General features: G+C 41.1%; 1 protein-coding gene across 2 annotated transcripts in view; it reads right to left on the bottom strand.

The window, feature by feature from the left end:
- SPOCK1 (SPARC/osteonectin, cwcv and kazal like domains proteoglycan 1) overlaps window positions 1-16,240 on the bottom strand; it is a 525,861-nt gene that overhangs the window by 131,467 nt on the left and 378,154 nt on the right. The gene's annotated exons all lie outside the window — the stretch shown is intronic.

Below are 16,240 nucleotides of genomic sequence, written 5' to 3'. Positions count from 1 at the left end.
ATTTAAAGTGTACACACATCAGCAAGAGTACCTGCATAATGAACATTTGTATACCTAACCCTGAATTATACCCCACATTTTTAAAATTAAAAAAATAAAAATTAAAAATAGAGTGAACAATCTGAAGAATTTTGATAAACATAAATATGCACACAAAACCATCATCACAATCAAGATAATTAACAAGTTCATTATTCCCCCAAATTTCTTCATATTCCCTTGTAAGCTTTCCCTCATACCCCTCTCCACTTCTCCCTCCACCATAGAAAATTACTAATTCACTTCCTGTCATTATAGCTCAGCTTGCATTTTCTGAAGTTTTATGTCAATGTAGTCAAATAATATGTACTATTTTTTGTTTGGCATTCATTTAGCATAATTATTCAAACATACATTCATGTTGTTACATGTGTGAGTAGTCCATTTCTTTTTCTTTCTGGGTAGTATTTGTATATCTGTTTACTCATTCACTTGTTGATGAGCATTTGGGTTATTTACAGTTTATGGCTATTACAAATAAAGCTGCTATGAACATTGTGTACAAATATTTCTTTAGACAGGTACTTTTATTTCTCTTGAGTAAATACAAACCCATTGTCTCCCTAAGTTTCTTTATACTCCTTTGTGGAATACCCCTAGAAGTGGAATAGTTGGATCACGTGATAGTTTTTTTTTAAATCTTCCAGATTGTTTTCCAAAATGATTATACCATTTTACATTTCCACCAACAGTATCTGAGCATTCTAACTCTTCTCATCTTTCGAACTTGAAAACTGTTGAACTAAAGCTATGGGGAGATATTGCTCAGTCTTTTAAATTGTATTTATTCTAATGTATTGGTATGTCACTGTGGTTGTAATTTGCATTTTCTCAAAGAAAAATGATGTTGAATATTTTTATCTGTTTACCATCCACATATTTTCTTTAGTGAAATGTCTGTTCAAATCTTTTGGCCATTTGTTAATTTGGTTATTTACTTATTATTAAATTTAGATAGGTTTTTAAACATAATCTGGATGCAAGACTTTTATCAGATATATGATTTGTAAATATTTCTTCTAGGCTGTGGCTCCTTTTTTCATTCTCTTAACAGTGTCTTTCAAAGAGCAACATTGAAAAAAGTTATCAATTTTTAATTTTATAAATCATACTTTTTGTACTGCATCTAAGAAATACTTGCCTAACCCAAGATGACCAAGATTTTCTTTTTTTCTCCTAAAGGTCCTAGGTTGTGTATTTAGGTCTATGAGGTATCAATTTTTTAATAGCTCCACAAATTTATCACTTTAATTTTTCCTAAAAGTGTTCTACAAATAGAACTTCCTTCTTTCCATTAATATTCACTTTATAAATTCAACATGGGAGATAAGATTAATAGGAGATCATTTCTTACTTCAAAGATCATACTTTTTTTAATTTAGAAAATTTTTGAATATATGCTGAAGAAGATAAATTAATGCAATGTCTCCCCATAGCTTTAGTTCAACAGTTTTCAAGATTCTTCCACATTGCTTCATCTTATTCTTTTTTCTTTGCTAAATAATATTAAAGAAAACCTCCTATAGTCTTCACAACATCTCTTTTAAAATATATATTCTCACGCATAAGCAGACCTTGAACAATTATCATAATACTACATAACATAATACTACAAGAAAGAGACTGGCAGTAGTGGGAAACTGCCAGGGGTCGGGGAGGTGGCAGGGTGGGATTGGCAATTAAGGAAACTGCCGGTGGTGGGGGGCACACCTCATCAACAAGGATACCTGCGTAATGAACATTTGTATACCCAACCCTGAATTGTACCCCACATTTTAAAATAAAAAATTTAAAATTTAAAAAAAAGAATTAAAAAAATATGTGTGTTCTTCTGGCTTAACTACCACACCATCACTATGTCTAATTCCTAGTCTATTGTCATTTTTCCTTAATGTCCCCAAAACATCTTTTTCTTTCTTAAATCTTGGATGTTTGATTTTCATTTGGTTCAGTCAGCATTTGGTACCTATGTCTCCCACTCCACCTTTTTTCCTGCAGAAATTGGGTCTATTTTCTAATCCACAAAAGATATCACATTCTGCTTTTGTCTGTTTGATTCTGTGTGGCTTCCCTGACTCCTTCCTCTATTCTGCACACCCTACAAAAGGAGTAAGGCTTGACTAGACTTATGTTCAAATACTTTTTCTAAAAATATACTTCATATATGTATGAGCCACATATGCTGCCATGTGCTTCCCTACTGCCTGACACTGCTGGTTGTCCACTTCAGTGATTCTAAGATCCATCAGTGGGCTTGGGTGGCAAAAGCCTGGAGTTCATCATCAGCCTTTCTTCTAACAGTTTCATCAATGTTTGAGTGTTACCTGCTTCAGTTATATCATAAGGAACTGAAAAACAGTAATTATTTTTCTAATTCTATTATTACTTCCACATTTATTAGCTTTTTTCCTCTTATAAAGAATTTTCCCATATTGAGCAGGGCTTTAGGCTTACCCTGAAATATGGTTTGTTCAGAAGAAATGGATACATGTTTAATTAATTTTTAATTGTCAAATTTAGAATAAGGAGCTGAAGTCCTAATTTCTTTCCTATGTGAAGTAGTATTTTTCATCAAAATGTATTTTTAACTATTATATTTTTCAATTCTACAAATTTCTAACTAATCTGGAATTTTTTGATAGTATATAATTCATTGCTTAAATTTTAAGTTACCTTTTTTAAACACATTATATGTTTGAACTTATTTTATGTTTTGTGCGTGAAAAATCTATCACTTAAGTTAGTAGGGGTCTAATTTTGCTGTTTGTTTATGCTGCCTTTTCCTTGTGGTGGCTTATTTTCTTCTACACTTTAAATACTTATGTGCCATGTTTGGTAACATTTTGAGGGAATCCTGTGAAGCTTGAGTTGAGGTTTCAACCCTCCAGAGAGGAACTGCATTTGCTTCTTCCAGGCACCCTGGTGCATTCTCCACTTGGAACCACTTTAAATCAACTGGCCAGTTTCAAGTTTCCTACACGACACAAATAATGTCAATTTAGACCAGGTGCAGTGGCTCACACCTGTAGTCCCAACACTTTGGGAGACCCAGGTAAGAGAATTGCTTAAGACCAGGAGTTCAAAATGATCCTGGGCAACATGGCAAGACCCCATCTCTGGAAAAAAAAAAAATTAGCCACATGTGGTGGTGAGCACCTGTAGGCCCAGCTACTCCAGAGGCTGAAGCAGAAGGATTGCTTGAGCTACAGAAGCAGGAGGCTGCAGTGAGCTATGATCATGCCACTGCACTGAGGCTGGGCAACAAAGCAAGGCCCTGTCTCAAAAAAAAAAAAAAGTATACATTTGAAACATATACTCATGCTGAAATTCACATAGTATGCACAGGACAGCTTAACAGCTGCTACTTGTTCCGATTGGTTTGTGTCTACATCCTACATATGTCTTTAAATGTTTTGTGTACCACATTTTCCTCACCTGAGTAATTACAGTTTCTTTGTTATTAATAATTCATAGGTGATCTTTTTTCCTTTTCAACCAGAGTCCAAGTTGAGACTGACAAGTGTTCTTGTTGTCCTGCTTTACCAACAGATAAATTTTTAAAATATAAATAGCCCACCCTTTAACTCAGGGTGAACACACTGAAGGTCTTGGATTTATGTTTGGTGCACCAAATTTAGTTCCTCACCCTGTTATAACTTAAGGCATTGTCTCCAGTCTGCATGCCGCTGTTACCCCAAAACTTCTTCAATAGATTAGCTTCCCTTCCTCCCCAGGGTCCAAAGCAGTGGTTCGAATCCTGTCTGGTTTTCAGTGCTCCCCTCCCCCCATTCAGGGATTTCCCTGATATCTTGCAAGCTCAACTATTAAAAGAAGGTGTACATTACAACTAGGAGTGTTGTATCAGAGAGTTTTCAGGATCTCTAGTCTATCATATGGCTGGATATACATATGTGTGCACAAATGTGTCCAATGTGAGAGAATCAGCATTCCACCAGAAGTATACTGACAGAGTTCACAGAAAAGAAATTGCCTGACTTAGCACGGAGGGCTCAGGAGGCTTCACTGAGATAGTGTTTAGGTTGAGTCTTATAGTTGAAATTACAGGAATATGGTTACTCCTTTTTTGGCAGGGATGGATCTGGGCAAGGGAGACTCAATCCATTCTATTCCATTATAGTGCATTAAAATGCAAGAAAAAAAGTGATACATCCTCTCCACTCCATCTCTCCCTGTCCCTTGAATTGGGTTGTGTATTGGTTTGCTAGAAAGACAGGCCATCTGGCTAGCCTAGCCAGTAGGTCTTTTTTTTTTTTTTTTTGAGTTGGAGTCTTACTCTATCACCTAGACTGGAGTGCAGTGCTGCTTCCAGTCACTGCAGCCTCAACCTGCTGGGCTCCGGTGATCCTTCCGCCTCGGCCTTCCAAGTAGCTGGAACTACAGGCGCATACTAACATGCCCAGCTAATTTTTTGATGTATTGTAGCGATGAAGTCTCGCCAAGTTGCCCAGGCGGGTCTCGAACCCGCAGACTTAGGCAATCCACAGCAGGTCTTGATGAGAACCATATCCTTCCTTGACTCCTTCCTCTATTCTGCACATCCTGACAGATACATCTCATCATCTTTTGGTCTCTCTACTGAAGAAGAGAAAGCAAAGAAACACTTGTAATGAGCTCCTTCTCATCAAACTGCTTGGGGTCTTCAGGTTCCTATAGCACCCCAGTTTCTCACCTGCACGGCCTGCCTTTAGATGAGAACTTGGAATAAATTATTCCTTTTGGATATAGGGCCTCTCCTGCTGTTCTGAGCATCATGTTCTGTTCTGAGCACCATGCATGACAGAACCAAGTGGCTCAACCAAGTGGCTTCCTCTTGCCCGAGGAAGACACATTTGTGTGCCATGCATGGTATATAAAATAGAGTCCAAAATGTGTCATTTGTTTCAGAAAGAGAAAAAACTTGCTTTGGTAAAAATGAGAGCACCTTAAAGCCATTTCCTTCAATATGCAATAATAACAACAATTCATGGTAAGTTCTAACCCAGCTAATATTCTTAATTTCCTCACATAACATATTAGTCCCAACTCAAGGTTTAGAAAATGAGATTAGCTTCTCTGAGTACTACCCATATTCTGGTGCTGAAATATTCTCTTAGAAAATGTTATGAAGAAGTCTGACCACACTCATTTGAGCAGTATGTCAACAGGGAATATTTTGTTTCTTTTAAAGAAAAACAAAAGAGACATGATCATGAACTTAATTAAAGTTGTTTGTAATGATTTAATTAGACTTATAGCACCGCGCATATTCCTTCTGGCCAGGGACCCTTCTGTTTTTTAAAGGATTGGTAGGCAAAGATCTCATGTACTTTGCAATTTTACCTAATCCTTAATTTCATCTCCTGATGAAGGGATGCCAAGCATCTTCGTGTTCAGGTAATTGCTTTATCTAATGGCTTAATTGTGCATTCAACAGAACTGACAACAAGAAGGTTATTCTTTCTAATGTGTTTTTAACAAAAGCGCTAACTAATTATATGGCATTCTACTTAAGGCATTTGAGAAGAAGAAATGAAAACCTATTCTTCAAATCTTGGTTAAATGCATGTTTGCATATAGAACATAGAAATAAGTGGTAAAATAATTAGTTGAATTGCTTCCTTCTGCTCTAACTTCATGACTAATCTGCATGCTTTAGTAGTCTGTGTAAATTCTGTGAATGTATTTTCACCATGGATGATGTCTGAACATCTGTGTTTTCTGAAATGTCACAATAACCATTTTGCCTGAAAGTGTATCCTTGGGAGTCAAAAAAGACTGTGTTATCTTGGCATGTTCTAAGAAAAAGTAAATGCTTCAAGAACTGAGGATAGATATGCCCCATGATCAGAAGAAAGTATTAACATATTAGGTCAAAGGATTTAAAAGAATTCTGAATTAAAATGACACTAGATTCACTTTATTTTAGATGAACTTTCTCTTTAACTAGACAACATATCTGGTATAAAAAATTGTCTTGTATGCCCCTCTGTGCCTGTCATTCCTAGAAACACAGTATGCCTTAATACATTCTTACAGGCTCAAACTAGTGTCATTTAGCTGAAGCATTTAATGAGGCTAACATAGTTAATATTTTAAAAGGTGACTGGGTGATACAGTACTTTTAAAATTTTATTCAGTCTAGTATAAACTCTTTCCCTCCCTCTTCTTCTGCTAAAAAAATCTTACTCTTATTCATAGTGAAGGGTGGGATAAAGAGGTTCATATGAGCAGCGTAGGCCCATCATAGAACCATATCAGCCTGGACATAATATTTAATTAAGGGATAGACGTGTAATTCAAAATGAGTCAATTAAAAGCTTTCCCTAGGAATGAAACATGGATAAATTTCTCTGATGTTGCTAGGCTAGGAACAAGTGAATCTGGGGCTATTAAAATCCCTCCTCTCTGCTGAGAGGAGAAAGCTTCTTTGCAGAATGAAACCAAGCAGAAACAAATAAAGATGAAAAACAGAAAGAAATGGAGTGTTGACAACACTGAATTTTTCCTTCCTTCTCTAAGGCCTGGCTTCCCAAATAACTTTCTAGCCTTGTTTTCCAGTAAATCTTTTTTGGTTAGAGCTAAGTTTGAGTTATATGTCTGTCACTAAAATCAAAAGCATCCTGATGATGTAACTAGTATTTTATATTATTTTCAGATAGTTTTTCACTCATGGAAGTAAAAAACTGTGACGATAGAGTCACACAGACCAGGGTTCAGATGTCTACTCTGCTATTTACTAGTTGTGTTGGTCTTCAAAAGGTTTTATGGCTTTGGTTTTCTCATTTGGAAAGTAATAATAGTACCTACCTTATAGGTTTGTTGTGAGAATTAGATAAAATACAGTAAATAAAATAAATAATACTATAGCACTCAGCATGATTTAATAGTAGTTAATAACCCAATACTTAAGTACTATGTTTTTGTTGTTGAAAATATTGTTATTTAAATATTATTATGATAGTAATGCTAGATAACCGTAATATCTACTCTATCCTTCATTTAATAAATAACTTCTGGCTGGACACATAGCTGCCTAGAATAAAAACTACACTCCCCAGCCTTCCTTGCAGCATGGCACGGACTCATGATTAAGTTTTGGCCAATGGTATGTGAGCTGAAGTGGCACTGGTGACTTCTCAATTGTGGCTCCTTTCTTTTCTTCCTTCCTACTGGCTGAGTACAGCAGCCATCCTGGACCCAGGACACACACTCAACAGTTCCAATTACTGAGAATGACAACAGCCAAAAAGGATCTTGGTCATCAACAGTCTGGAAGCAGCACATCACCCTTGGGCTGCTTACCTTAATGTAAATGTTTATATGGTAGAGAACTCAATTTAATCCCATTTTAGCCTCTATTTCACTTGGGTTTATGTTCTAGAGGCAAGAACCTACATCCTAACTTATACAGAATTAATATTTTAAATATTATTCACACTCGCTCCTCCAAAAACCCATGAAGGAGAAAAGGGAATGATTATAATAAAACTAGGGCGAGAACTCTTTAAATTCCTAGTTGAGGATTTCCATACCACGTAAATGAGCTCTTATTACCAAATGATATTTGGCTACCTTAGACTAAAAGGGAAGGATGTTGAAAACAACAAGGCCTCGGGGGAAAAGGTAAAATTAGGGCATCTGACATTGAGTATTTGTTCCTGAACCTCAAACTGTTGAATGTATAAATCAAAATGCTTGGAGTTGGTTAGATGCCACTGAGCACTTCTCCAGACTTATAAAGCCTCTATTGTTTGTTTTTTTCTAAGCAACAGAAAACCAAAATAATGAAATCTACTCTCTGCAGACTGTTGGTGTCCACTGTGGTCTATCCACACAGGCCTCTTCTCCTCCCACCACCCACGAGTACATGTGGATGAAGTGAAGGATTTCAACGTCTTGCCTTGCTCAGTGCTGAGCCTAAAGAAGCACCCAGCAGCTTGCCTAACTGCTGCAGCTGCTGTTCTCATGCTTGGTGCCACTGCTGTTGCCCTCACTCTCCAGCCTGCCAGTGCACAAGATGTGCAAGTGAGAGCCTCCCACCTTCCATTTCCAAGTATTTTAATTTCTGGTTAGTCAGAAGGAAGGCCCTCACCCATACGGCATTTGCAAGTAAAGCCAGTTCTCAACCCACAGGTCCAGTGGGTGGAGGCATCTCCAAAAAAAATACCCCTGAAAAATAGTGACAGCCTCAACTCTGCTTAAAAGCAAAGGACAGTAGCCACACATAAAAACCTCCTATGCCTGACCTGGTCACAGGGTCATGAAAGTCTGTGGGAGACCAAGAAGTCACACTGAACTTCAAGCCATCCTGGGAAGTCTCACAAATTCAGTCTTAATTTGCTCTAACCCTCAGAATGGCCTGTTCTTGGGAAATGTTGACCAACAGAGATTCCACTTGCCAAGAACTTCAAACATGACCTTTACTAGGCAACTGTTAGAAACTATTAAGATGCCTCTGTAAAAATAATACAATCTGCAGCGACAATAGGCTGAAGGAAACGCCAGCCCTGTAAAGCAAGTGCCTGCTCCCTCCCCTCACCCATGTGCATGCTTAGAAGGGAAGAGAAACATTTTCCTCCACAGCAGTTCTTAACTCTGCATCTCTCTTCTGCGTCTAGACATAAATGAGCCATTTGCTAATTGTCTAGCAGCAATTAAGGAAGAAAATGTTGGGGGGAAGGGGAGTGTGAGAGCAGACGGGTGCTTGCCTGCTTGATTGCCAATTACTAACAGCCAGGCTGAGGCCAGAACATGGGGCTGGCTCTCAGGACTCGAAGTGGCACATGAGGAGCCCTCCTCTCAGAGGCTGGACCCTGCACTGACCTCTGGTTGAGAAAGGAGAAGTCACAGCCCTGATATCTCAGCGTTGGTGAAGTAGGCCCAGATGAGAGAAGTCAATGAAGTTCTGTCAAAAAAAGTCCTGGCAAAAAGACCCCTATTGGAGCTAGGACCTGAAGCCCTAAGGACATCCTCCCCAACCCCTTTCTGAGCTTTTGGAGTCCCAGCACCACTCCAGATCTGCTCTCATTTTCCAAAATAGCTCTCCCCACAAGAGGGAGAAAACCTGAGATGGCCCACCTCGGTGAAGCTGGACTGGCTGGGGTCTAGTCAGCAGTATCAGAATTTCGCTTCTCAAAGAAAGAATTAAAAACTGGCAGCCAGGATCCCAGAAAGCTTTACTCTTTCCATGCAGGTAACAGAAGAGAAAGGAAAGGGTTTCAGAGACAGTGGGTGCCCAGACCATCCAGGGCAAAGCCACAAAGCTGTTGGCAGGAAAACTTGCAAGTCCAGCCCGGACGAAGATGGTGAAGAAGTCCTTCCATTGGGCTTTAAGAGGAAATGGCTTTCCATATTTGAAATTTGAATAATTACCAAGACCAGTTATAACTTCCTAAATACCTTGTTAGGTGGTTTTCTATCCATCTCTGCATCCACTCTGCAAATCCTGGCCTCCCTCACTTCATGCCTGAATGATTCTAGGAGGCTCCTCACAGTCATTCTATCTCCAGTCCTGCCCCAACCATGTCCTCCTCCCCACCCCTACAGCCCGCCCACAGCCAGTGTGAGCAAATTCGAAAATATACACCTTTAATACTTTGATAGGCTCCCCAGTGCTCTTCAGATAAAAACCAACCCCCTTCACGTGGTCTTCAACATCCTGAAAACATGGCCCCTGATGACTTTTCTAGCCTCATTCCTGTAGCTAGTGAACTTCTGTCCCCATCCCACATGTGACCCAGCTACATTGACACTGTCACCAGTTCCTTCAAGGTTCCATGCTTTCTCCCATCTCTTCAACCCTCTCTTCCTTCTGATTTATGAGCTCCCACACCCACCCCACCCTTACTCTGGTTGCCTCTTTCCAGCCTTAAGATCTCACCTGAACTATCACTTCTTCTAAGAAGACTGCCTACACCTCCAAATGGGTGGAGTGGCCCTGTTCTGTGCTCCTGCAGCATCCGGAATGCTTCTTATCTAAATGCCCATTCTAATGAAAGCAGATTGCTTCTCACTTTGTCTGCCTTCCTTGTAAGTTCCATGAAGATTTGGGCTTTGTCTATTTCACTCTCTGCTGTATCCCTGGTATTGAGCACAGTGTAGGAAAGAACAGTCACATCCCTGGTGCGTGGCAAGAGTAGAAAAGAACTCAATACATATTTATTGAATTTTGGAACTACTTGAGTTTTCCTGGCCAGAAAAAAAAAATGTGATTTCAAGGGTATTTAAGAAATGACGAGGGTGATGGTTACCGCCTGGAAGCCAAGTCAAAGATCAAGGTCTATGTCACACTCTTAAGCCAGCTGCAGTGCTGAGCTTCAACTTGCCGATTCACTACCATGCCCTTTTGTTCCTTATCTCTTATGGGTTATGCTTTACATTATCTGAATAAACACTTATTGCCATGTAACATCTTATATCCTTTCATGCTAACACTTTGTGCATTTTTTCATTGTTCCTGGGGGAGTCGCACAGTTCTGAGTAGTGTCCCTGGTGTGGAGACATTGAAAGAGGTCTACTATAGACAGGGACTCCTAAATGCACTCCTCAGTTATAGGACCCTTTGACTATTTGGGGCCCAGAAGCAGAATAAAAGTTCGTTTGATACAATCTAAGGACAGATACTCAACATCCAGGACAGGCAGAGATGCTCAGGCTCTGTCATCTAGCTGCCCTGATGGTGCTCCTATAGTCTTTGAACCCGTCTTGAAAGAGTAAACAATTCACTTGGAGAATTGTGATTAATTATGGGGTGTGGGTTTCCCTAATGATGACTGGACTAGGGCTGCGATGCACTTTTGCCCAAACAAATTTTTATAAGTTTGACTTAATGATATTGTCACCTCCAGTTAAACATTCATCATGGTCTTATCTGTCCTTTGTTTCCTGACACCAATGATCCAAAAAAGGCTACAACTCTATGGGATGGGAAGTCATGTGTTCATGGATAGTTGACTCATTTCTCTTATTAATTGAGCATCGGCTGGTGGTCTCACACTGCTTTGTCTGTGAGACTAAAATGTCCGTTTTGTACCTCAATAAACAAATGACCATGTACTCAGAGGCAATAATTAAAACTCTACAGTAGTAAACCTGATCAGACTGAAACATGCACCTAGAAGGAAGCCACAGGGGTTTAGAATTGTTCTCTTTTTCAGAGGTATTGAACAATCAACATGCAGCTTCTGACTGAGTCACATTCTACCTATTATGTTAAGAAAGAGAATACAACCTTTCTAGAAATTTGCTTGAGAAAGAAGACTAGCACACTAATGCCAAAGAACCACCACCCACACTATTTCCCACTGCAATGGTGCCCTCCCACCAGCCTCTCTCCTTTAACTTCACATGGAAGTGAGTGGATCATAGGTACTCAGGCAGGAGATCAGGGGGAAAGTTGTCACTGCCCTTGTCTCTTTGGGCTTCAGTATACCCCATATGGAATATGGGAGAATACTAAACTTCTGATAATAATGCTTTAGGTCTCTTCTGCCCCCAGGAAAAGAATTGGGAAACTGGGAACCTGGGAACTCACTCATGCTGACACAGGAATTCAACAACACTAAAGGAACATCAGGATGCTGCTGGGGGTTGGGGAATCTATCTCTCTCTCTTTCTCTCTCTCTCTCTGTCTCTCTCTCTCTCTCTAAGTTGGGATCTCACTCTTACACTTCACTCAGACTGGAGTACAGTGGCACAATCACAGCTCACCAAACCTCAACCTCCTGGGCTCAGGGGATCCTCCCTCCTCAGCCTACCATGTAACTGAGACTACAGGTGGTGTACCAACACACCTGGCTAATTTGTGTGTGTGTGTGTGTGTGTGTGTGTGTGTGTGTGTGTGTGGAGACAAGGTCTCACTATGTTGCCTAGGCTAGTTTCAAAATCCTGGGCTCAAGTGATCCTCCCACCTTACCCTACCAAAGTGCTAGAATTACAGTCTCTCCCTCTATCTCCCTCTCCCTTTCCCTCTCTTTTGTAGAGATGGGCCTTGCTTTGCCAGGCAGGCTGGAGTACAGTGCCACAATCATAGCTCACTGTAGCCTCAACCTCCTGGGCTAAGCAATCCTCCTGCCTCTGCCTCCTGAGTAGCTGGAACTATAAATGTGAGTCACTGTGCCAAGCTGGGAAAAGTCCTTGAGGGCTCTACCCAGTAGTACGTAGAGGTCACTTCTCCTGTGGAGAATCAGGATATTGCAAAGGCATAGTCTGTATCCTGATCCTGTCTCCTAAACCAACAACTTACCAGCACCTTCCCATACACAAAAAGCCAACTATAAACAGGCAACCTTCCCATACACACAAAACCAACTTTTCTGCCTAGAGTACTAGGAGGCCTTGACCACTGAACATTCCCAGAGACATTCCCTGAGCAACTGACAACATTTCAAGTCATGTCTGATAGATGACCACTGCTATTTGCAGCTCGGAGGCCACAGAGAGCTGGCATTTTAAGCTCTTTCTGCGAATGAGAGACAGAGGTGAGTGAGCAGGGTTTTACCGAGTCTGATGTGCAATATGCCACTTTCCCAAGCAGTTCTGATCACTCACTGACGTCTCATGGCTTATCTCCAATCTCAGACTTGAGGATCAGATAGTTTACTCCAGAGCTGGAGGAAATAATTTGAACACACTAACAGGCTCTTCACAAAAAGAGAGGCATTGCAAGGAGCTGTTAACTCCCTGCCAGAGCCCCAGGCTGAGTGTTTAGCTAAGTAACTTGGCCTAGGATAGGAAATAGTCTATTTTTCTCTATCACTAAGCCACTTCCATCCATTCACTCAAATTCAGGGTAGGTTATGCTGACTAGAATCTCTCCAGTCCTTCTCTGCTAGACTCCTGTTGCCTCCTCTCTGGGCAAAGATATTTTCTGAGTTTCCACTGTATACAACACCGCACACCTGGTGAAGGTGCTGACAGGCACTGTGTTGGTCCATTTTGCATTGCTATAAAGGAATACCTGTGACTGGGTAATTTATAAAGAAAATAGATTTATTTTTGGCTTATGTTTTTTCATGGCACTGGTATCTGCTTGGTTTCTGGTGAGGCCTCAGGAAGCTTACAATTATGACAGCAGGCAAATAGGTGACAGGCATTTCACATGGTAAGAGCAGAAGCAAGAAACAGAGAGAGGAGGAGGTACCAGGCTCTTTAAAATAACCAGCTCTCACATGAACTAATAGAGTGAGAACTCATTCATGACCATGAGAATGGCGCCAACCCATTCATGAGGGATTTGCCCCCATGACCCAAGCACCTTCCACTAGGCCCCACCTCCAATACTGGGGACCACAAAGTAACATGAGATTTGTTGGGGAGTAACATTCAAACTACATTAGGCACTGTCTCTGCCTCTAGGATCTCAGATTCTTAAGGCAATTATAATTCTAAGTGCTCCACAAATCCTGGAATTGCCACACCATCTTTATATCTTTCAGGTTGGCTCAATGTCCCTGTTTTGACTGTCTCCTCATCCCTCCTACCCCCCTCATCTCTCCCCTCACCCTGAGAGCCACAGAGGCATTCTCTCAGTTCTTCTAACACATCACACTGCCTTACTGCCGTGATCCACGCTAATATCTCTATCTGGAGCATTCTACTTCTCCACTCTCACTTTAGAGGACACTCCTTCAGAGAGAACTTTCTTCACCATATCCTACAAATCAGGCCTCTCTCTACCCCCACCTCGGCACCATGCTTTGTAGCACTGACTCAAATTTGAAATTACCTATGTATTTGCTTGGTTATGTATTTATTTCTGTCTCCCCTACCAGATGGCAACTCCGAGTGAGCAGGAATGGTATCTGCCTTGTTTCCCACCATCCTCACCCTGTGTCTTACATAGTGTCTAGAACAACTGCAAGTGCTCAATACACTGCTGCTGAATCAATGAATGAAAGATCCTTTCTATGACGAATGATTGTGGAGAAGGAAAGGGGCAGATTCTGAATAGCTTTGTTTGTAAGAGCAGAGTCTGAGCTTAGTTCTAGCAGTAAGAGGAAAGCTAGCCCAGCATTTTAAGCAGGAGAAACACACAGGCTTTTATTACAGAAGTATTCCCATCTTCTGGTATGTGGAAATGGACTTTGGGGAGGAGAAGGGGTAGACTAAAGGTGGAGAGACCTGTTAGGAGGTACTCATAAAAACTGATGTCCTCACTATTCAAAGTGTGGTCCGTGGACCAGCAGCATTGCCATCACAAGGGAATTTGCTAGAAATGCAGAATCTCAGGTCCCATACCACACCTGGTGTATCAGAATCTGCTTTCTGACAGGATTCTGATTGTTTACACACCTAGGATCTAGGCCCTAAGTGGAAGAAAATGATAGCTCCTTGCCTTTGGGAACAGGAGACAGAAATGATTCATCAATGTTTCTTTGAAATCCACTATTCCAGATGTATTTAGAGTGTCAGAAGCAAGCTCTGTTACTACAAATTATCTCAGACTTTGAATCTATTAGGGGTCAAAGAAAGAAAGGGAAAGGGGAAGTGTGGGTTGGGCTGAGTTAGGGTAGGCTGCAGTTATTTAGCCAGGATGTACCAGCTATGAGCTCGGGCAGAGAATGTTTAACTCACAGGGCAGGTCTGGAGTTGGAGAGGTAAGGATTACTGACTGGTCATGAAGAAGAGCCAAGTCTTTTATTCCCACTATATCATACGTTTCCCTAGTACCTAGCACAGTGCCTGCCACATAGAAAGGGCTCAAATGATACCTGTTGAATGAACAGAGGAACCAGTCAGGTAATGATCATGTTATGAAGTTCTAAAGCAGAGTCCATGGTCTGAGTACAAGCCAGACATACCTTCTGGCTTCTTGAGTTGTGAGATTTATTCTCCTTTGTTGGAAAAATGTTAACATGTGGGAGGATAAAATTATATTGTCAGTGAACAAAATATAAAAACATATTACCTGTGCACCAAAAATTCAGTAGGGAAAAGTGGCCACAACCTTAAAATAATCCAAATAGGCCTCTGAGAACAGAAGGCAGTGAGGGTCCTCCCGAGCCTGTGACATCTCTGTGATGTGAGGGTCAGCGTGGTGAGGGGATCACAGAGAACAGAAGTCACTGACTGTCTGTGCAGGGTGGGGGTGGGGAGGATGAAAAGGAGGGGATTCTAACAGAAAGGCTCGAGATCCATATGGCAGTATGGCCAGGAGTGGCCAGGATATCTCCTGTGACAACCCTCTTTAGCCATAGACTCCACTCCACAAGTGAAACCTTACATAAAAAGATAAGAAAGCAGATGAAAGAGGTGCAGCCCTGGCTAGAGGAGACAGGTCGGAGCTTCCCCCTGCTGTGTCTCACACAAAATCCTGGGGACATGTACCCACACACCAGCTCCCTCATGCCTAGTATCAGACCTTAAGGGAGTGCTTGGTTTATAGTCTTTAGGTAAGAGAATGAATAAGCAAACTCTCATTAAGTCCTTGGTTTTCCTTTCTTTGGTTCATTATCCCAGTGAAATGTACCTATTCTCAGACACAAATGGACAACCTTCTCCCAAGGAATGTGTTTCAAGTTCTAAGAATAAATCATCAACTCCTTTCTCCATCCCCATGATCCCTGTCTCCCTGTCTATACATGTTATTATTAGAGACCAGATGAAACAGCCCTGCTCTGTGAAGCTTTTTCTCACCCCTCCAGTAAGAACAAATAGATCCACTTCACCCTAGTCCCTCCTTGCTATGAAACCATATTCTTTTTGTTGGTTTCAGGGAAAGTGACCTGTCATCATACTTGCCCCTTCTCCCATTATACTGTGAGTCCTGAGGTTCCCCTGGAAAGGAACCGTGCCATATCTGGGGCCTGTGCAGTGCCAGACTCATCCTAGATGTACAATATGTGGATTAAGTGTACACTGACATCACACTCCTTCCTTTCTCTGCACTGTCCACAAAGCACCATACTGAGCCTCCCTTACTAGTTTGCTATCCATCAGCCAAGCTACATGGTGTGCATCTTTTGAACAGCTTGCTCTCTCACCTTCTCCAGGAAGCATGTCCAGATTAACTTCAGGATCTCACACCACTGTCAGAACCTCCCTTTCCCTTTAGCCCTCTACCAGTCCAGTTATGTAGGATGGAGCATTTTTATCTTGCTTGTCTCCTTAGTGAGAGAGTATCTCTGAGTCTTTTCACAGAGCAGCTTCTCAAGGGCAAGGCCTGGAGCACACCAGTTTTGGCACAGAGGCGTGTTACAGT

This window comes from Carlito syrichta, unplaced genomic scaffold (assembly GCF_000164805.1).
Source record: "Carlito syrichta isolate Samal-C Ts95f unplaced genomic scaffold, Tarsius_syrichta-2.0.1 Scaffold306893, whole genome shotgun sequence".
NCBI lineage: Eukaryota > Metazoa > Chordata > Mammalia > Primates > Tarsiidae > Carlito > Carlito syrichta.
The sequence above is the reverse complement of the archived record's forward strand: the minus strand, read 5'-3'. Positions and strand labels throughout refer to the sequence as shown.